Genomic DNA, 23,023 nt, shown 5'->3' on the forward strand with positions numbered 1-23,023 from the left:
ATTACCCTCTGGTATTATCTCTAATAGCTACAGTAAGGATCAGTATTACCCTCTGGTATTATCTCTAGTAGCTACAGTAAGTATCAGTATTACACTCTGGTATTATCTCTTGTAGCTACAGTAAGGATCAGTATTATCTCTAGTAGCTACAGTAAGGATCAGTATTACCCTCTGGTATTATCTCTAATAGCTACGTTAAGGATCAGTATTACCCTCCGGTATTATCTCTAGTAGCTACAGTAAGGATGAGTATTACCCTCTGGTATTATCTCTAGTAGCTACAGTAAGTATCAGTATTACACTCTGGTATTATCTCTTGTAGCTACAGTAAGGATCAGTATTATCTCTAGTAGCTACAGTAAGGATCAGTATTACCCTCTGGTATTATCTCTAATAGCTACGTTAAGGATCAGTATTACCCTCCGGTATTATCTCTAGTAGCTACAGTAAGGATCAGTATTACCCTCTGGTATTATCTCTAGTAGTTACAGTAAGGATCAGTATTACCCTCCAGTATTATCTCTAGTAGCTACAGTAAGGATCAGTATTATCTCTAGTAGCTACAGTAAGGATCAGTATTATCTCTAGTAGCTACAGTAAGGATCAGTATTACCCTCTGGTATTATCTCTAGTAGCTACAGTAAGGATCAGTATTATCTCTATTAGCTACAGTAAGGATCAGTATTACCCTCTGGTATTATCTCTAGTAGCTACGTTAAGGATCAGTATTACCCTCCGGTATTATCTCTAGTAGCTACAGTAAGGATCAGTATTATCTCTAGTAGCTACAGTAAGGATCAGTATTATCTCTAGTAGCTACAGTAAGGATCAGTATTACCCTCTGGTATTATCTCTAGTAGCTACGTTAAGGATCAGTATTACCCTCCGGTATTATCTCTAGTAGCTACAGTAAGGATCAGTATTATCTCTAGTAGCTACAGTAAGGATCAGTATTATCTCTAGTAGCTACAGTAAGGATCAGTATTACCCCCTGGTATTATCTCTAGTAGCTACAGTAAGGATCAGTATTACCCTCTGGTATTATCTCTAGTAGCTACAGTAAGGATCAGTATTATCTCTATTAGCTACAGTAAGGATCAGTATTACCTTCTGGTATTATCTCTAGTAGCTACAGTAAGGATCAGTATTACCCTCTGGTATTATCTCTAGCTACTGTAAGGATCAGTATTATCTCTAGTAACTACAGTAAGGATCAGTATTACCCTCTGGTATTATCTCTAGTAGCTACAGTAAGGATCAGTATAACCCTCTGGTATTATCTCTAATAGCTACAGTAAGTATCAGTATTACCCTCTGGTATTATCTCTAGTAGCTACAGTAAGTATCAGTATTACACTCTGGTATTATCTCTTGTAGCTACAGTAAGGATCAGTATTATCTCTAGTAGCTACAGTAAGGATCAGTATTACCCTCTGGTATTATCTCTAATAGCTACGTTAAGGATCAGTATTACCCTCCGGTATTATCTCTAGTAGCTACAGTAAGGATCAGTATTATCTCTAGTAGCTACAGTAAGGATCAGTATTATCTCTAGTAGCTACAGTAAGGATCAGTATTATCTCTAGTAGCTACAGTAAGGATCAGTATTACCCTCTGGTATTATCTCTAGTAGCTACTGTAAGGATCAGTATTATCTCTAGTAGCTACAGTAAGGGTCAGTATTACCCTCTGGTATTATCTCTAGTAGCTACTGTAAGGATCAGTATTATCTCTAGTAGCTACAGTAAGGATCAGTATTACCCTCTGGTATTATCTCTAGTAGCTACAGTAAGGATCAGTATTACCCTCTGGTATTATCTCTAGTAGCTACAGTAAGGATCAGTATTACCCACTGGTATTATCTCTAGTAGTTTACAGTAAGGATCAGTATTACCCTCTGGTATTATCTCTGGTAGCTACAGTAAGGATCAGTATTACCCTCTGGTATTATCTCTAGCTACTGTAAGGATCAGTATTATCTCTAGTAACTACAGTAAGGATCAGTATTACCCTCTGGGATTATCTCTAGTAGCTACAGTAAGGATCAGTATTACCCTCTGGTATTATCTCTAGTAGCTACGGTAAGGATCAGTATTACCCTCTGGTATTATCTCTAGTAGCTACAGTAAGGACCAGTATTACCCTCTGGTATTATCTCTAGTTGCTACAGCAGGGATCAGTATTACCCTCTGGTATTATCTCTAGTAGCTACAGTAAGGATCAGTATTACCCTCTGGTATTATCTCTAGTAGCTACAGTAAGGATCAGTATTACCCTCTGGTATTATCTCTAGTAGCTACAGTAAGGATCAGTATTACCCTATGGTATTATCTCTAGTAGCTACAGTAAGGATCAGTATTACCCTCTGGTATTATCTCTAGTAGCTACAGTAAGGATCAGTATTACACTCTGGTATTATCTCTAGTAGCTACAGTACGGATCAGTATTATCTCTAGTAGCTACAGTAAGGATCAGTATTACCCTCTGGTATTATCTCTAGTAGCTACAGTAGATAAGTATTACCCTCTGGTATTATCTCTAGTAGCTACAGTAAGGATCAGTATTACCCTCTGGTATTATCTCTAGTAGCCACAGTAAGGATCAGTATTACCCTCTGGTATTATCTCTAGTAGCTACAGTAAGGATAAGTATTACCCTCTGGTATTATCTCTAGTAGCTACAGTAAGGATCAGTATTACCCTCTGGTATTATCTCTAGTAGCTACAGTACGGATCAGTATTATCTCTAGTAGCTACAGTAAGGATCAGTATTACCCTCTGGTATTATCTCTAGTAGCTACAGTAGATAAGTATTACCCTCTGGTATTATCTCTAGTAGCTACAGTAAGGATCAGTATTACCCTCTGGTATTATCTCTAGTAGCTACAGTAAGGATCAGTATTACCCTCTGGTATTATCTCTAGCTACTGTAAGGATCAGTATTATCTCTAGTAACTACAGTAAGGATCAGTATTACCCTCTGGTATTATCTCTAGTAGCTACAGTAAGTATCAGTATTACACTCTGGTATTATCTCTTGTAGCTACAGTAAGGATCAGTATTATCTCTAGTAGCTACAGTAAGGATCAGTATTACCCTCTGGTATTATCTCTAATAGCTACGTTAAGGATCAGTATTACCCTCCGGTATTATCTCTAGTAGCTACAGTAAGGATCAGTATTACCCTCTGGTATTATCTCTAGTAGCTACAGTAAGGATCAGTATTACCCTCCAGTATTATCTCTAGTAGCTACAGTAAGGATCAGTATTATCTCTAGTAGCTACAGTAAGGATCAGTATTATCTCTAGTAGCTACAGTAAGGATCAGTATTACCCTCTGGTATTATCTCTAGTAGCTACAGTAAGGATCAGTATTATCTCTATTAGCTACAGTAAGGATCAGTATTACCCTCTGGTATTATCTCTAGTAGCTACGTTAAGGATCAGTATTACCCTCCGGTATTATCTCTAGTAGCTACAGTAAGGATCAGTATTATCTCTAGTAGCTACAGTAAGGATCAGTATTATCTCTAGTAGCTACAGTAAGGATCAGTATTACCCTCTGGTATTATCTCTAGTAGCTACGTTAAGGATCAGTATTACCCTCCGGTATTATCTCTAGTAGCTACAGTAAGGATCAGTATTATCTCTAGTAGCTACAGTCAGGATCAGTATTATCTCTAGTAGCTACAGTAAGGATCAGTATTACCCCCTGGTATTATCTCTAGTAGCTACAGTAAGGATCAGTATTACCCTCTGGTATTATCTCTAGTAGCTACAATAAGGATCAGTATTATCTCTATTAGCTACAGTAAGGATCAGTATTACCTTCTGGTATTATCTCTAGTAGCTACAGTAAGGATCAGTATTACCCTCTGGTATTATCTCTAGCTACTGTAAGGATCAGTATTATCTCTAGTAACTACAGTAAGGATCAGTATTACCCTCTGGTATTATCTCTAGTAGCTACAGTAAGGATCAGTATTACCCTCTGGTATTATCTCTAATAGCTACAGTAAGGATCAGTATTACCCTCTGGTATTATCTCTAGTAGCTACAGTAAGTATCAGTATTACACTCTGGTATTATCTCTTGTAGCTACAGTAAGGATCAGTATTATCTCTAGTAGCTACAGTAAGGATCAGTATTACCCTCTGGTATTATCTCTAATAGCTACGTTAAGGATCAGTATTACCCTCCGGTATTATCTCTAGTAGCTACAGTAAGGATCAGTATTATCTCTAGTAGCTACAGTAAGGATCAGTATTATCTCTAGTAGCTACAGTAAGGATCAGTATTATCTCTAGTAGCTACAGTAAGGATCAGTATTACCCTCTGGTATTATCTCTAGTAGCTACTGTAAGGATCAGTATTATCTCTAGTAGCTACAGTAAGGATCAGTATTCCCCTCTGGTATTATCTCTAGTAGCTACTGTAAGGATCAGTATTATCTCTAGTAGCTACAGTAAGGATCAGTATTACCCTCTGGTGTTATCTCTAGTAGCTACAGTAAGGATCAGTATTACCCTCTGGTATTATCTCTAGTAGCTACAGTAAGGATCAGTATTACCCTCTGGTATTATCTCTAGTAGTTTACAGTAAGGATCAGTATTACCCTCTGGTATTATCTCTGGTAGCTACAGTAAGGATCAGTATTACCCTCTGGTATTATCTCTAGCTACTGTAAGGATCAGTATTATCTCTAGTAACTACAGTAAGGATCAGTATTACCCTCTGGGATTATCTCTAGTAGCTACAGTAAGGATCAGTATTACCCACTGGTATTATCTCTAGTAGCTACGGTAAGGATCAGTATTACCCTCTGGTATTATCTCTAGTAGCTACAGTAAGGACCAGTATTACCCTCTGGTATTATCTCTAGTTGCTACAGCAGGGATCAGTATTACCCTCTGGTATTATCTCTAGTAGCTACAGTAAGGATCAGTATTACCCTCTGGTATTATCTCTAGTAGCTACAGTAAGGATCAGTATTACCCTCTGGTATTATCTCTAGTAGCTACAGTAAGGATCAGTATTACCCTCTGGTATTATCTCTAGTAGCTACAGTAAGGATCAGTATTACCCTCTGGTATTATCTCTAGTAGCTACAGTAAGGATCAGTATTACACTCTGGTATTATCTCTAGTAGCGACAGTAAGGATCAGTATTACACTCTGGTATTATCTCTAGTAGCTACAGTAAGGATCAGTATTACCCTCTGGTATTATCTCTAGTAGCTACAGTAAGGATCAGTATTACACTCTGGTGTTATCTCTAGTAGCTACAGTAAGGATCAGTATTACCCTCTGGTATTATCTCTACTTGCTACAGTAAGGATCAGTATTACCCTCTGGTATTATCTCTAGTAGCTACAGTAAGGATCAGTATTACCCTCCAGTATTATCTCTAGTAGCTACAGTAAGGATCAGTATTATCTCTAGTAGCTACAGTAAGGATCAGTATTATCTCTAGTAGCTACAGTAAGGATCAGTATTACCCTCTGGTATTATCTCTAGTAGCTACAGTAAGGATCAGTATTACACTCTGGTATTATCTCTAGTAGCGACAGTAAGGATCCGTATTAAACTCTGGTATTATCTCTAGTTGCTACAGTAAGGATCAGTATTACCCTCTGGTATTATCTCTAGTAGCTACAGTAAGGATCAGTATTACCCTCTGGTATTATCTCTAGTAGCTACAGTAAGGATCAGTATTACCCTCTGGTATTATCTCTACTTGCTACAGTAAGGATCAGTATTACCCTCTGGTATTATCTCTAGTAGCTACAGTAAGGATCAGTATTACCCTCCAGTATTATCTCTAGTAGCTACAGTAAGGATCAGTATTATCTCTAGTAGCTACAGTAAGGATCAGTATTATCTCTAGTAGCTACAGTAAGGATCAATATTACCCTCTGGTATTATCTCTAGTAGCTAGAGTAAGGATCAGTATTATCTCTATTAGCTACAGTAAGGATCAGTATTACCCTCTGGTATTATCTCTAGTAGCTACGTTAAGGATCAGTATTACCCTCCGGTATTATCTCTAGTAGCTACAGTAAGGATCAGTATTATCTCTAGTAGCTACAGTAAGGATCAGTATTATCTCTAGTAGCTACAGTAAGGATCAGTATTATCTCTAGTAGCTACTGTAAGGATCAGTATTATCTCTAGTAACTACAGTAATGATCAGTATTACCCTCTGGTATTATCTCTAGTAGCTACAGTAAGGATCAGTATTACCCTCTGGTATTATCTCTAGTAGCTACGGTAAGGATCAGTATTACCCTCTGGTATTATCTCTAGTAGCTACAGTAAGGACCAGTATTACCCTCTGGTATTATCTCTAGTTGCTACAGCAGGGATCAGTATTACCCTCTGGTATTATCTCTAGTAGCTACAGTAAGGATCAGTATTACCCTCTGGTATTATCTCTAGTAGCTACAGTAAGGATTAGTATTACCCTCTGGTATTATCTCTAGTAGCTACAGTAAGGATCAGTATTACCCTCTGGTATTATCTCTAGTAGCTACAGTAAGGATCAGTATTACCCTCTGGTATTATCTCTAGTAGCTACAGTAAGGATCAGTATTACACTCTGGTATTATCTCTAGTAGCTACAGTACGGATCAGTATTATCTCTAGTAGCTACAGTAAGGATCAGTATTACCCTCTGGTATTATCTCTAGTAGCTACAGTAGATCAGTATTACCCTCTGGTATTATCTCTAGTAGCTACAGTAAGGATAAGTATTACCCTCTGGTATTATCTCTAGTAGCTACAGTAAGGATCAGTATTACCCTCTTGTATTATCTCTAGTAGCTACAGTACCGATCAGTATTATCTCTAGTAGCTACAGTAAGGATCAGTATTACCCTCTGGTATTATCTCTAGTAGCTACAGTAGATAAGTATTACCCTCTGGTATTATCTCTAGTAGCTACAGTAAGGATCAGTATTACCCTCTGGTATTATCTCTAGTAGCTACAGTAAGGATCAGTATTACCCTCTGGTATTATCTCTAGCTACTGTAAGGATCAGTATTATCTCTAGTAACTACAGTAAGGATCAGTATTACCCTCTGGTATTATCTCTAGTAGCTACAGTAAGGATCAGTATTACCCTCTGGTATTATCTCTAATAGCTACAGTAAGGATCAGTATTACCCTCTGGTATTATCTCTAGTAGCTACAGTAAGTATCAGTATTACACTCTGGTATTATCTCTTGTAGCTACAGTAAGGATCAGTATTATCTCTAGTAGCTACAGTAAGGATCAGTATTACCCTCTGGTATTATCTCTAATAGCTACGTTAAGGATCAGTATTACCCTCCGGTATTATCTCTAGTAGCTACAGTAAGGATCAGTATTACCCTCTGGTATTATCTCTAGTAGCTACAGTAAGGATCAGTATTACCCTCCAGTATTATCTCTAGTAGCTACAGTAAGGATCAGTATTATCTCTAGTAGCTACAGTAAGGATCAGTATTATCTCTAGTAGCTACAGTAAGGATCAGTATTACCCTCTGGTATTATCTCTAGTAGCTACAGTAAGGATCAGTATTATCTCTATTAGCTACAGTAAGGATCAGTATTACCCTCTGGTATTATCTCTAGTAGCTACGTTAAGGATCAGTATTACCCTCCGGTATTATCTCTAGTAGCTACAGTAAGGATCAGTATTATCTCTAGTAGCTACAGTAAGGATCAGTATTATCTCTAGTAGCTACAGTAAGGATCAGTATTACCCTCTGGTATTATCTCTAGTAGCTACGTTAAGGATCAGTATTACCCTCCGGTATTATCTCTAGTAGCTACAGTAAGGATCAGTATTATCTCTAGTAGCTACAGTAAGGATCAGTATTATCTCTAGTAGCTACAGTAAGGATCAGTATTACCCCCTGGTATTATCTCTAGTAGCTACAGTAAGGATCAGTATTACCCTCTGGTATTATCTCTAGTAGCTACAGTAAGGATCAGTATTATCTCTATTAGCTACAGTAAGGATCAGTATTACCTTCTGGTATTATCTCTAGTAGCTACAGTAAGGATCAGTATTACCCTCTGGTATTATCTCTAGCTACTGTAAGGATCAGTATTATCTCTAGTAACTACAGTAAGGATCAGTATTACCCTCTGGTATTATCTCTAGTAGCTACAGTAAGGATCAGTATTACCCTCTGGTATTATCTCTAATAGCTACAGTAAGGATCAGTATTACCCTCTGGTATTATCTCTAGTAGCTACAGTAAGTATCAGTATTACACTCTGGTATTATCTCTTGTAGCTACAGTAAGGATCAGTATTATCTCTAGTAGCTACAGTAAGGATGAGTATTACCCTCTGGTATTATCTCTAATAGCTACGTTAAGGATCAGTATTACCCTCCGTTATTATCTCTAGTAGCTACAGTAAGGATCAGTATTATCTCTAGTAGCTACAGTAAGGATCAGTATTATCTCTAGTAGCTACAGTAAGGATCAGTATTATCTCTAGTAGCTACAGTAAGGATCAGTATTACCCTCTGGTATTATCTCTAGTAGCTACTGTAAGGATCAGTATTATCTCTAGTAGCTACAGTAAGGATCAGTATTACCCTCTGGTATTATCTCTAGTAGCTACTGTAAGGATCAGTATTATCTCTAGTAGCTACAGTAAGGATCAGTATTACCCTCTGGTATTATCTCTAGTAGCTACAGTAAGGATCAGTATTACCCTCTGGTATTATCTCTAGTAGCTACAGTAAGGATCAGTATTACCCTCTGGTATTATCTCTAGTAGTTTACAGTAAGGATCAGTATTACCCTCTGGTATTATCTCTGGTAGCTACAGTAAGGATCAGTATTACCCTCTGGTATTATCTCTAGCTACTGTAAGGATCAGTATTATCTCTAGTAACTACAGTAAGGATCAGTATTACCCTCTGGGATTATCTCTAGTAGCTACAGTAAGGATCAGTATTACCCTCTGGTATTATCTCTAGTAGCTACGGTAAGGATCAGTATTACCCTCTGGTATTATCTCTAGTAGCTACAGTAAGGACCAGTATTACCCTCTCGTATTATCTCTAGTTGCTACAGCAGGGATCAGTATTACCCTCTGGTATTATCTCTAGTAGCTACAGTAAGGATCAGTATTACCCTCTGGTATTATCTCTAGTAGCTACAGTAAGGATCAGTATTACCCTCTGGTATTATCTCTAGTAGCTACAGTAAGGATCAGTATTACACTCTGGTATTATCTCTAGTAGCGACAGTAAGGATCAGTATTACACTCTGGTATTATCTCTAGTAGCTACAGTAAGGATCAGTATTACCCTCTGGTATTATCTCTAGTAGCTACAGTAAGGATCAGTATTACACTCTGGTGTTATCTCTAGTAGCTACAGTAAGGATCAGTATTACCCTCTGGTATTATCTCTACTTGCTACAGTAAGGATCAGTATTACCCTCTGGTATTATCTCTAGTAGCTACAGTAAGGATCAGTATTACCCTCCAGTATTATCTCTAGTAGCTACAGTAAGGATCAGTATTATCTCTAGTAGCTACAGTAAGGATCAGTATTATCTCTAGTAGCTACAGTAAGGATCAGTATTACCCTCTGGTATTATCTCTAGTAGCTACAGTAAGGATCAGTATTATCTCTATTAGCTACAGTAAGGATCAGTATTACCCTCTGGTATTATCTCTAGTAGCTACGTTAAGGATCAGTATTACCCTCCGGTATTATCTCTAGTAGCTACAGTAAGGATTAGTATTATCTCTAGTAGCTACAGTAAGGATCAGTATTATCTCTAGTAGCTACAGTAAGGATCAGTATTACCCTCTGGTATTATCTCTAGTAGCTACAGTAAGGATCAGTATTACACTCTGGTATTATCTCTAGTAGCGACAGTAAGGATCAGTATTACACTCTGGTATTATCTCTAGTTGCTACAGTAAGGATCAGTATTACCCTCTGGTATTATCTCTAGTAGCTACAGTAAGGATCAGTATTACCCTCTGGTATTATCTCTAGTAGCTACAGTAAGGATCAGTATTACCCTCTGGTATTATCTCTAGTAGCTACAGTAAGGATCAGTATTACCCTCCACTATTATCTCTAGTAGCTACAGTAAGGATCAGTATTATCTCTAGTAGCTACAGTAAGGATCAGTATTACCCTCTGGTATTATCTCTAGTAGCTAAAGTAAGGATCAGTATTATCTCTATTAGCTACAGTAAGGATCAGTATTACCCTCTGGTATTATCTCTAGTAGCTACGTTAAGGATCAGTATTACCCTCCGGTATTATCTCTAGTAGCTACAGTAAGGATCAGTATTATCTCTAGTAGCTACAGTAAGGATCAGTATTATCTCTAGTAGCTACAGTAAGGATCACTATTACCCTCTGGTATTATCTCTAGTAGCTACAGTAAGGATCAGTATTACACTCTGGTGTTATCTCTAGTAGCTACAGTAAGGATAAGTATTACCCTCTGGTATTATCTCTACTTGCTACAGTAAGGATCAGTATTACCCTCTGGTATTATCTCTAGTAGCTACAGTAAGGATCAGTATTACCCTCCAGTATTATCTCTAGTAGCTACAGTAAGGATCAGTATTATCTCTAGTAGCTACAGTAAGGATCAGTATTATCTCTAGTAGCTACAGTAAGGATCAGTATTACCCTCTGGTATTATCTCTAGTAGCTACAGTAAGGATCAGTATTATCTCTATTAGCTACAGTAAGGATCAGTATTACTCTCTGGTATTATCTCTAGTAGCTACGTTAAGGATCAGTATTACCCTCCGGTATTATCTCTAGTAGCTACAGTAAGGATTAGTATTATCTCTAGTAGCTACAGTAAGGATCAGTATTATCTCTAGTAGCTACAGTAAGGATCAGTATTACCCTCTGGTATTATCTCTAGTAGCTACAGTAAGGATCAGTATTACACTCTGGTATTATCTCTAGTAGCGACAGTAAGGATCAGTATTACACTCTGGTATTATCTCTAGTTGCTACAGTAAGGATCAGTATTACCCTCTGGTATTATCTCTAGTAGCTACAGTAAGGATCAGTATTACCCTCTGGTATTATCTCTAGTAGCTACAGTAAGGATCAGTATTACCCTCTGGTATTATCTCTACTTGCTACAGTAAGGATCAGTATTACCCTCTGGTATTATCTCTAGTAGCTACAGTAAGGATCAGTATTACCCTCCACTATTATCTCTAGTAGCTACAGTAAGGATCAGTATTATCTCTAGTAGCTACAGTAAGGATCAGTATTACCCTCTGGTATTATCTCTAGTAGCTAAAGTAAGGATCAGTATTATCTCTATTAGCTACAGTAAGGATCAGTATTACCCTCTGGTATTATCTCTAGTAGCTACGTTAAGGATCAGTATTACCCTCCGGTATTATCTCTAGTAGCTACAGTAAGGATCAGTATTATCTCTAGTAGCTACAGTAAGGATCAGTATTATCTCTAGTAGCTACAGTAAGGATCAGTATTACCCTCTGGTATTATCTCTAGTAGCTACGTTAAGGATCAGTATTACCCTCCGGTATTATCTCTAGTAGCTACAGTAAGGATCAGTATTATCTCTAGTAGCTACAGTAAGGATCAGTATTATCTCTAGTAGCTACAGTAAGGATCAGTATTACCCCCTGGTATTATCTCTAGTAGCTACAGTAAGGATCAGTATTATCTCTAGTAGCTACAGTAAGGATCAGTATTACCCTCTGGTATTATCTCTAGTAGCTACAGTAAGGATCAGTATTACCCTCTGGTATTATCTCTAGTAGCTACAGTAAGGATCAGTATTACCCTCTGGTATTATCTCTAGTAGCTACAGTAAGGATAAGTATTACCCTCTGGTATTATCTCTAGTAGCTACAGTAAGGATCAGTATTACCCTCTGGTATTATCTCTAGTAGCTACAGTACGGATCAGTATTATCTCTAGTAGCTACAGTAAGGATCAGTATTACCCTCTGGTATTATCTCTAGTAGCTACAGTAAGGATAAGTATTACCCTCTGGTATTATCTCGAGTAGCTACAGTAAGGATCAGTATTACCCTCTGGTATTATCTCTAGTAGCTACAGTAAGGATCAGTATTACCCTCTGGTATTATCTCTAGCTACTGTAAGGATCAGTATTATCTCTAGTAACTACAGTAAGGATCAGTATTACCCTCTGGTATTATCTCTAGTAGCTACAGTAAGGATCAGTATTACACTCTGGTATTATCTCTAGTAGCTACAGTAAGGTTCAGTATTACACTCTGGTATTATCTCTAGTAGCTACAGTAAGGATCAGTATTATCTCTAGTAGCTACTGTAAGGATCAGTATTATCTCTAGTAGCTACAGTAAGGATCAGTATTACCCTCTGGTATTATCTCTAGTAGCTACAGTAAGGATCAGTATTACCCTCTGGTATTATCTCTAGTTGCTAGAGTAAGGATCAGTATTACCCTCTGGTGTTATCTCTAGTAGCTACAGTAAGGATCAGTATTACCCTCTGGTATTATCTCTAGTTGCTAGAGTAAGGATCAGTATTATCTCTGGTAGCTACAGTAAGGATCAGTATTACCCTCTGGTATTATCTCTAGCAGCTACAGTAAGGATCAGTATTACCCTCTGGTATTATCTCTGGTATCTACGGTAAGGATCAGTATTACCCTCTGGTATTATCTCTGGTAGCTACAGTAAGGATCAGTATTTCTCTCTGGTATTATCTCTAGTAGCTACTGTAAGGATCAGTATTATCTCTAGTAGCTACAGTAAGGATCAGTATTACCCTCTGGTATTATCTCTAGTATCTACAGTAAGGATCAGTATTACACTCTGGTATTATCTCTAGTAGCGACAGTAAGGATCAGTATTACACTCTGGTATTATCTCTAGTTGCTACAGTAAGGATCAGTATTACCCTCTGGTATTATCTCTAGTAGCTACAGTAAGGATCAGTTTTACCCTCTGGTATTATCTCTAGTAGCTACAGTAAGGATCAGTATTACCCTCTGGTATTATCTCTACTTGCTACAGTAAGGATCAGTATTACCCTCCAGTATTATCTCTAGTAGCTACAGTAAGGATCAGTATTATCTCTAGTAGCTACAGTAAGGATCAGTATTATCTCTAGTAGCTACAGTAAGGATCAGTATTACCCTCTGGTATTATCTCTAGTAGCTAGAGTAAGGATCAGTATTATCTCTATTAGCTACAGTAAGGATCAGTATTACCCTCTGGTATTATCTCTAGTAGCTACGTTAAGGATCAGAATTACCCTCCGGTATTATCTCTAGTAGCTACAGTAAGGATCAGTATTACCCTCTGGTATTATCTCTAGTAGCTACGTTAAGGATCAGTATTACCCTCCGGTATTATCTCTAGTAGCTACAGTAAGGATCAGTATTATCTCTAGTAGCTACAGTAAGGATCAGTATTATCTCTAGTAGCTACAGTAAGGATCAGTATTACCCCCTGGTATTATCTCTAGTAGCTACAGTAAGGATCAGTATTATCTCTAGTAGCTACAGTAAGGATCAGTATTACCCTCTGGTATTATCTCTAGTAGCTACAGTAAGGATCAGTATTACCCTCTGGTATTATCTCTAGTAGCTACAGTAAGGATCAGTATTACCCTCTGGTATTATCTCTAGTAGCTACAGTAAGGATAAGTATTACCCTCTGGTATTATCTCTAGTAGCTACAGTAAGGATCAGTATTACCCTCTGGTATTATCTCTAGTAGCTACAGTACGGATCAGTATTATCTCTAGTAGCTACAGTAAGGATCAGTATTACCCTCTGGTATTATCTCTAGTAGCTACAGTAAGGATAAGTATTACCCTCTGGTATTATCTCGAGTAGCTACAGTAAGGATCAGTATTACCCTCTGGTATTATCTCTAGTAGCTACAGTAAGGATCAGTATTACCCTCTGGTATTATCTCTAGCTACTGTAAGGATCAGTATTATCTCTAGTAACTACAGTAAGGATCAGTATTACCCTCTGGTATTATCTCTAGTAGCTACAGTAAGGATCAGTATTACACTCTGGTATTATCTCTAGTAGCTACAGTAAGGTTCAGTATTACACTCTGGTATTATCTCTAGTAGCTACAGTAAGGATCAGTATTATCTCTAGTAGCTACTGTAAGGATCAGTATTATCTCTAGTAGCTACAGTAAGGATCAGTATTACCCTCTGGTATTATCTCTAGTAGCTACAGTAAGGATCAGTATTACCCTCTGGTATTATCTCTAGTTGCTAGAGTAAGGATCAGTATTACCCTCTGGTGTTATCTCTAGTAGCTACAGTAAGGATCAGTATTACCCTCTGGTATTATCTCTAGTTGCTAGAGTAAGGATCAGTATTATCTCTGGTAGCTACAGTAAGGATCAGTATTACCCTCTGGTATTATCTCTAGCAGCTACAGTAAGGATCAGTATTACCCTCTGGTATTATCTCTGGTATCTACGGTAAGGATCAGTATTACCCTCTGGTATTATCTCTGGTAGCTACAGTAAGGATCAGTATTTCTCTCTGGTATTATCTCTAGTAGCTACTGTAAGGATCAGTATTATCTCTAGTAGCTACAGTAAGGATCAGTATTACCCTCTGGTATTATCTCTAGTATCTACAGTAAGGATCAGTATTACACTCTGGTATTATCTCTAGTAGCGACAGTAAGGATCAGTATTACACTCTGGTATTATCTCTAGTTGCTACAGTAAGGATCAGTATTACCCTCTGGTATTATCTCTAGTAGCTACAGTAAGGATCAGTATTACCCTCTGGTATTATCTCTAGTAGCTACAGTAAGGATCAGTATTACCCTCTGGTATTATCTCTACTTGCTACAGTAAGGATCAGTATTACCCTCCAGTATTATCTCTAGTAGCTACAGTAAGGATCAGTATTATCTCTAGTAGCTACAGTAAGGATCAGTATTATCTCTAGTAGCTACAGTAAGGATCAGTATTACCCTCTGGTATTATCTCTAGTAGCTAGAGTAAGGATCAGTATTATCTCTATTAGCTACAGTAAGGATCAGTATTACCCTCTGGTATTATCTCTAGTAGCTACGTTAAGGATCAGAATTACCCTCCGGTATTATCTCTAGTAGCTACAGTAAGGATCAGTATTACCCTCTGGTATTATCTCTAGTAGCTACGTTAAGGATCAGTATTACCCTCCGGTATTATCTCTAGTAGCTACAGTAAGGATCAGTATTATCTCTAGTAGCTACAGTAAGGATCAGTATTATCTCTAGTAGCTACAGTAAGGATCAGTATTACCCCCTGGTATTATCTCTAGTAGCTACAGTAAGGATCAGTATTATCTCTAGTAGCTACAGTAAGGATCAGTATTACCCTCTGGTATTATCTCTAGTAGCTACAGTAAGGATCAGTATTACCCTCTGGTATTATCTCTAGTAGCTACAGTAAGGATCAGTATTACCCTCTGGTATTATCTCTAGTAGCTACAGTAAGGATAAGTATTACCCTCTGGTATTATCTCTAGTAGCTACAGTAAGGATCAGTATTACCCTCTGGTATTATCTCTAGTAGCTACAGTACGGATCAGTATTATCTCTAGTAGCTACAGTAAGGATCAGTATTACCCTCTGGTATTATCTCTAGTAGCTACAGTAAGGATAAGTATTACCCTCTGGTATTATCTCGAGTAGCTACAGTAAGGATCAGTATTACCCTCTGGTATTATCTCTAGTAGCTACAGTAAGGATCAGTATTACCCTCTGGTATTATCTCTAGCTACTGTAAGGATCAGTATTATCTCTAGTAACTACAGTAAGGATCAGTATTACCCTCTGGTATTATCTCTAGTAGCTACAGTAAGGATCAGTATTACACTCTGGTATTATCTCTAGTAGCTACAGTAAGGTTCAGTATTACACTCTGGTATTATCTCTAGTAGCTACAGTAAGGATCAGTATTATCTCTAGTAGCTACTGTAAGGATCAGTATTATCTCTAGTAGCTACAGTAAGGATCAGTATTACCCTCTGGTATTATCTCTAGTAGCTACAGTAAGGATCAGTATTACCCTCTGGTATTATCTCTAGTTGCTAGAGTAAGGATCAGTATTACCCTCTGGTGTTATCTCTAGTAGCTACAGTAAGGATCAGTATTACCCTCTGGTATTATCTCTAGTTGCTAGAGTAAGGATCAGTATTATCTCTGGTAGCTACAGTAAGGATCAGTATTACCCTCTGGTATTATCTCTAGCAGCTACAGTAAGGATCAGTATTACCCTCTGGTATTATCTCTGGTATCTACGGTAAGGATCAGTATTACCCTCTGGTATTATCTCTGGTAGCTACAGTAAGGATCAGTATTTCTCTCTGGTATTATCTCTAGTAGCTACTGTAAGGATCAGTATTATCTCTAGTAGCTACAGTAAGGATCAGTATTACCCTCTGGTATTATCTCTAGTATCTACAGTAAGGATCAGTATTACACTCTGGTATTATCTCTAGTAGCGACAGTAAGGATCAGTATTACACTCTGGTATTATCTCTAGTTGCTACAGTAAGGATCAGTATTACCCTCTGGTATTATCTCTAGTAGCTACAGTAAGGATCAGTATTACCCTCTGGTATTATCTCTAGTAGCTACAGTAAGGATCAGTATTACCCTCTGGTATTATCTCTACTTGCTACAGTAAGGATCAGTATTACCCTCCAGTATTATCTCTAGTAGCTACAGTAAGGATCAGTATTATCTCTAGTAGCTACAGTAAGGATCAGTATTATCTCTAGTAGCTACAGTAAGGATCAGTATTACCCTCTGGTATTATCTCTAGTAGCTAGAGTAAGGATCAGTATTATCTCTATTAGCTACAGTAAGGATCAGTATTACCCTCTGGTATTATCTCTAGTAGCTACGTTAAGGATCAGAATTACCCTCCGGTATTATCTCTAGTAGCTACAGTAAGGATCAGTATTACCCTCTGGTATTATCTCTAGTAGCTACGTTAAGGATCAGTATTACCCTCCGGTATTATCTCTAGTAGCTACAGTAAGGATCAGTATTATCTCTAGTAGCTACAGTAAGGATCAGTATTATCTCTAGTAGCTACAGTAAGGATCAGTATTACCCCCTGGTATTATCTCTAGTAGCTACAGTAAGGATCAGTATTATCTCTAGTAGCTACAGTAAGGATCAGTATTACCCTCTGGTATTATCTCTAGTAGCTACAGTAAGGATCAGTATTACCCTCTGGTATTATCTCTAGTAGCTACAGTAAGGATCAGTATTACCCTCTGGTATTATCTCTAGTAGCTACAGTAAGGATAAGTATTACCCTCTGGTATTATCTCTAGTAGCTACAGTAAGGATCAGTATTACCCTCTGGTATTATCTCTAGTAGCTACAGTACGGATCAGTATTATCTCTAGTAGCTACAGTAAGGATCAGTATTACCCTCTGGTATTATCTCTAGTAGCTACAGTAAGGATAAGTATTACCCTCTGGTATTATCTCGAGTAGCTACAGTAAGGATCAGTATTACCCTCTGGTATTATCTCTAGTAGCTACAGTAAGGATCAGTATTACCCTCTGGTATTATCTCTAGCTACTGTAAGGATCAGTATTATCTCTAGTAACTACAGTAAGGATCAGTATTACCCTCTGGTATTATCTCTAGTAGCTACAGTAAGGATCAGTATTACACTCTGGTATTATCTCTAGTAGCTACAGTAAGGTTCAGTATTACACTCTGGTATTATCTCTAGTAGCTACAGTAAGGATCAGTATTATCTCTAGTAGCTACTGTAAGGATCAGTATTATCTCTAGTAGCTACAGTAAGGATCAGTATTACCCTCTGGTATTATCTCTAGTAGCTACAGTAAGGATCAGTATTACCCTCTGGTATTATCTCTAGTTGCTAGAGTAAGGATCAGTATTACCCTCTGGTGTTATCTCTAGTAGCTACAGTAAGGATCAGTATTACCCTCTGGTATTATCTCTAGTTGCTAGAGTAAGGATCAGTATTATCTCTGGTAGCTACAGTAAGGATCAGTATTACCCTCTGGTATTATCTCTAGCAGCTACAGTAAGGATCAGTATTACCCTCTGGTATTATCTCTGGTATCTACGGTAAGGATCAGTATTACCCTCTGGTATTATCTCTGGTAGCTACAGTAAGGATCAGTATTTCTCTCTGGTATTATCTCTAGTAGCTACTGTAAGGATCAGTATTATCTCTAGTAGCTACAGTAAGGATCAGTATTACCCTCTGGTATTATCTCTAGTATCTACAGTAAGGATCAGTATTACACTCTGGTATTATCTCTAGTAGCGACAGTAAGGATCAGTATTACACTCTGGTATTATCTCTAGTTGCTACAGTAAGGATCAGTATTACCCTCTGGTATTATCTCTAGTAGCTACAGTAAGGATCAGTATTACCCTCTGGTATTATCTCTAGTAGCTACAGTAAGGATCAGTATTACCCTCTGGTATTATCTCTACTTGCTACAGTAAGGATCAGTATTACCCTCCAGTATTATCTCTAGTAGCTACAGTAAGGATCAGTATTATCTCTAGTAGCTACAGTAAGGATCAGTATTATCTCTAGTAGCTACAGTAAGGATCAGTATTACCCTCTGGTATTATCTCTAGTAGCTAGAGTAAGGATCAGTATTATCTCTATTAGCTACAGTAAGGATCAGTATTACCCTCTGGTATTATCTCTAGTAGCTACGTTAAGGATCAGTATTACCCTCCGGTATTATCTCTAGTAGCTACAGTAAGGATCAGTATTATCTCTAGTAGCTACAGTAAGGATCAGTATTATCTCTAGTAGCTACAGTAAGGATCAGTATTACCCTCTGGTATTATCTCTAGTAGCTACGTTAAGGATCAGTATTACCCTCCGGTATTATCTCTAGTAGCTACAGTAAGGATCAGTATTATCTCTAGTAGCTACAGTAAGGATCAGTATTATCTCTAGTAGCTACAGTAAGGATCAGTATTACCCCCTGGTATTATCTCTAGTAGCTACAGTAAGGATCAGTATTATCTCTAGTTGCTACAGTAAGGATCAGTATTACCCTCTGGTATTATCTCTAGTTGCTAGAGTAAGGATCAGTATTACCCTCTGGTGTTATCTCTAGTAGCTACAGTAAGGATCAGTATTACCCTCTGGTATTATCTCTAGTTGCTAGAGTAAGGATCAGTATTATCTCTTGTAGCTACAGTAAGGATCAGTATTACCCTCTGGTATTATCTCTAGCAGCTACAGTAAGGATCAGTATTACCCTCTGGTATTATCTCTGGTAGCTACGGTAAGGATCAGTATTACCCTCTGGTATTATCTCTGGTAGCTACAGTAAGGATCAGTATTTCTCTCTGGTATTATCTCTAGTAGCTACTGTAAGGATCAGTATTATCTCTAGTAGCTACAGTAACGATCAGTATTACCCTCTGGTATTATCTCTAGTATCTACAGTAAGGATCAGTATTACACTCTGGTATTATCTCTAGTAGCGACAGTAAGGATCAGTATTATCTCTAGTAGCTACAGTAAGGATCAGTATTATCTCTAGTAGCTACAGTAAGGATCAGTATTACCCTCTGGTATTATCTCTAGTAGCTAGAGTAAGGATCAGTATTATCTCTATTAGCTACAGTAAGGATCAGTATTACGCTCTGTTATTATCTCTAGTAGCTACGTTAAGGATCAGTATTACCCTCCGGTATTATCTCTAGTAGCTACAGTAAGGATCAGTATTATCTCTAGTAGCTACAGTAAGGATCAGTATTATCTCTAGTAGCTACAGTAAGGATCAGTATTACCCTCTGGTATTATCTCTAGTAGCTACGTTAAGGATCAGTATTACCCTCCGGTATTATCTCTAGTAGCTACAGTAAGGATCAGTATTATCTCTAGTAGCTACAGTAAGGATCAGTATTATCTCTAGTAGCTACAGTAAGGATAAGTATTACCCCCTGGTATTATCTCTAGTAGCTACAGTAAGGATCAGTATTATCTCTAGTTGCTACAGTAAGGATCAGTATTACCCTCTGGTATTATCTCTAGTTGCTAGAGTAAGGATCAGTATTACCCTCTGGTGTTTTCTCTAGTAGCTACAGTAAGGATCAGTATTACCCTCTGGTATTATCTCTAGTTGCTAGAGTAAGGATCAGTATTATCTCTTGTAGCTACAGTAAGGATCAGTATTACCCTCTGGTATTATCTCTAGCAGCTACAGTAAGGATCAGTATTACCCTCTGGTATTATCTCTGGTAGCTACGGTAAGGATCAGTATTTCTCTCTGGTATTATCTCTAGTAGCTACTGTAAGGATCAGTATTATCTCTAGTAGCTACAGTAACGATCAGTATTACCCTCTGGTATTATCTCTAGTATCTACAGTAAGGATCAGTATTACACTCTGGTATTATCTCTAGTAGCGACAGTAAGGATCAGTATTACACTCTGGTATTATCTCTAGTTGCTACAGTAAGGATCAGTATTACCCTCTGGTATTATCTCTAGTAGCTACAGTAAGGATCAGTATTACCCTCTGGTATTATCTCTAGTAGCTACAGTAAGGATCAGTATTACCCTCTGGTATTATCTCTACTTGCTACAGTAAGGATCAGTATTACCCTCCAGTATTATCTCTAGTAGCTACAGTAAGGATCAGTATTATCTCTAGTAGCTACAGTAAGGATCAGTATTATCTCTAGTAGCTACAGTAAGGATCAGTATTACCCTCTGGTATTATCTCTAGTTGCTAGAGTAAGGATCAGTATTATCTCTGGTAGCTACAGTAAGGATCAGTATTACCCTCTGGTATTATCTCTAGCAGCTACAGTAAGGATCAGTATTACCCTCTGGTATTATCTCTGGTAGCTACGGTAAGGATCAGTATTACACTCTGGTATTATCTCTGGTAGCTACAGTAAGGATCAGTATTTCTCTCTGGTATTATCTCTAGTAGCTACTGTAAGGATCAGTATTATCTCTAGTAGCTACAGTAAGGATCAGTATTACCCTCTGGTATTATCTCTAGTATCTACAGTAAGGATCAGTATTACACTCTGGTATTATCTCTAGTAGCGACAGTAAGGATCAGTATTACACTCTGGTATTATCTCTAGTTGCTACAGTAAGGATCAGTATTACCCTCTGGTATTATCTCTAGTAGCTACAGTAAGGATCAGTATTACCCTCTGGTATTATCTCTAGTAGCTACAGTAAGGATCAGTATTACCCTCTGGTATTATCTCTACTTGCTACAGTAAGGATCAGTATTACCCTCCAGTATTATCTCTAGTAGCTACAGTAAGGATCAGTATTATCTCTAGTAGCTACAGTAAGGATCAGTATTATCTCTAGTAGCTACAGTAAGGATCAGTATTACCCTCTGGTATTATCTCTAGTAGCTACGTTAAGGATCATTATTACCCTCCGGTATTATCTCTAGTAGCTACAGTAAGGATCAGTATTATCTCTAGTAGCTACAGTAAGGATCAGTATTATCTCTAGTAGCTACAGTAAGGATCAGTATTACCCTCTGGTATTATCCCTAGTAGCTACGTTAAGGATCAGTATTACCCTCCGGTATTATCTCTAGTAGCTACAGTAAGGATCAGTATTATCTCTAGTAGCTACAGTAAGGATTAGTATTATCCCCTTGTATTATCGCTAGTAGCAACAGTAAGGATCAGTATTATCTGAAGTAGCTACTGTAAGGATCAGTATTACCCTCTGGTATTATCTCTAGTAGCTACAGTAAGGATCAGTATTACCCTCTGGTATTATCTCTAGTAGCTACAGTAAGGATCAGTATTACCCTCTGGTATTATCTCTAGTAGCTACAGTAAGGATAAGTATTACCCTCTGGTATTATCTCTAGTAGCTACAGTAAGGATCAGTATTAACCTCTGGTATTATCTCTAGTAGCTACAGTACGGATCAGTATTATCTCTAGTAGCTACAGTAAGGATCAGTATTACCCTCTGGTATTATCTCTACTAGCTACAGTAAGGATAAGTATTACCCTCTGGTATTATCTCTAGTAGCTACAGTAAGGATCAGTATTACCCCCTTGTATTATCTCTAGTAGCTACAGTAAGGATCAGTATTATCTCTAGTAGCTACAGTAAGGATCAGTATTACCCTCTGGTATTATCTCTAGTAGCTACAGTAAGGATCAGTATTACCCTCTGGTATTATCTCTAGTAGCTACAGTAAGGATCAGTATTACCCTCTGGTATTATCTCTAGTAGCTACAGTAAGGATAAGTATTACCCTCTGGTATTATCTCTAGTAGCTACAGTAAGGATCAGTATTAACCTCTGGTATTATCTCTAGTAGCTACAGTACGGATCAGTATTATCTCTAGTAGCTACAGTAAGTATCAGTATTACCCTCTGGTATTATCTCTAGTAGCTACAGTAAGGATAAGTATTACCCTCTGGTATTATCTCTAGTAGCTACAGTAAGGATCAGTATTACCCTCTGGTATTATCTCTAGTAGCTACATTAAGGATCAGTATTACCCTCTGGTATTATCTCTAGCTACTGTAAGGATCAGTATTATCTCTAGTAACTACAGTAAGGATCAGTATTACCCTCTGGTATTATCTCTAGTAGCTACAGTAAGGATCAGTATTACCCTCTGGTATTATCTCTAGTAGCTACAGTAAGGATCAGTATTACCCTCTGGTATTATCTCTAGTAGCTACAGTAAGGATCAGTATTACACTCTGGTATTATCTCTAGTAGCTACAGTAAGGTTCAGTATTACACTCTGGTATTATCTCTAGTAGCTACAGTAAGGATCAGTATTATCTTTAGTAGCTACAGTAAGGATCAGTATTATCTCTAGTAGCTACAGTAAGGATCAGTATTACCCTCTGGTATTATCTCTAGTAGCTACGTTAAGGATCAGTATTACCCTCCGGTATTATCTCTAGTAGCTACAGTAAGGATCAGTATTATCTCTAGTAGCTACAGTAAGGATCAGTATTATCTCTAGTAGCTACAGTAAGGA

The sequence above is a fragment of the Salmo salar genome, chromosome 11 (assembly GCF_965601325.2).
Source record: "Salmo salar chromosome 11, fSalSal1, whole genome shotgun sequence".
In the NCBI taxonomy this organism is placed as follows: domain Eukaryota; kingdom Metazoa; phylum Chordata; class Actinopteri; order Salmoniformes; family Salmonidae; genus Salmo; species Salmo salar.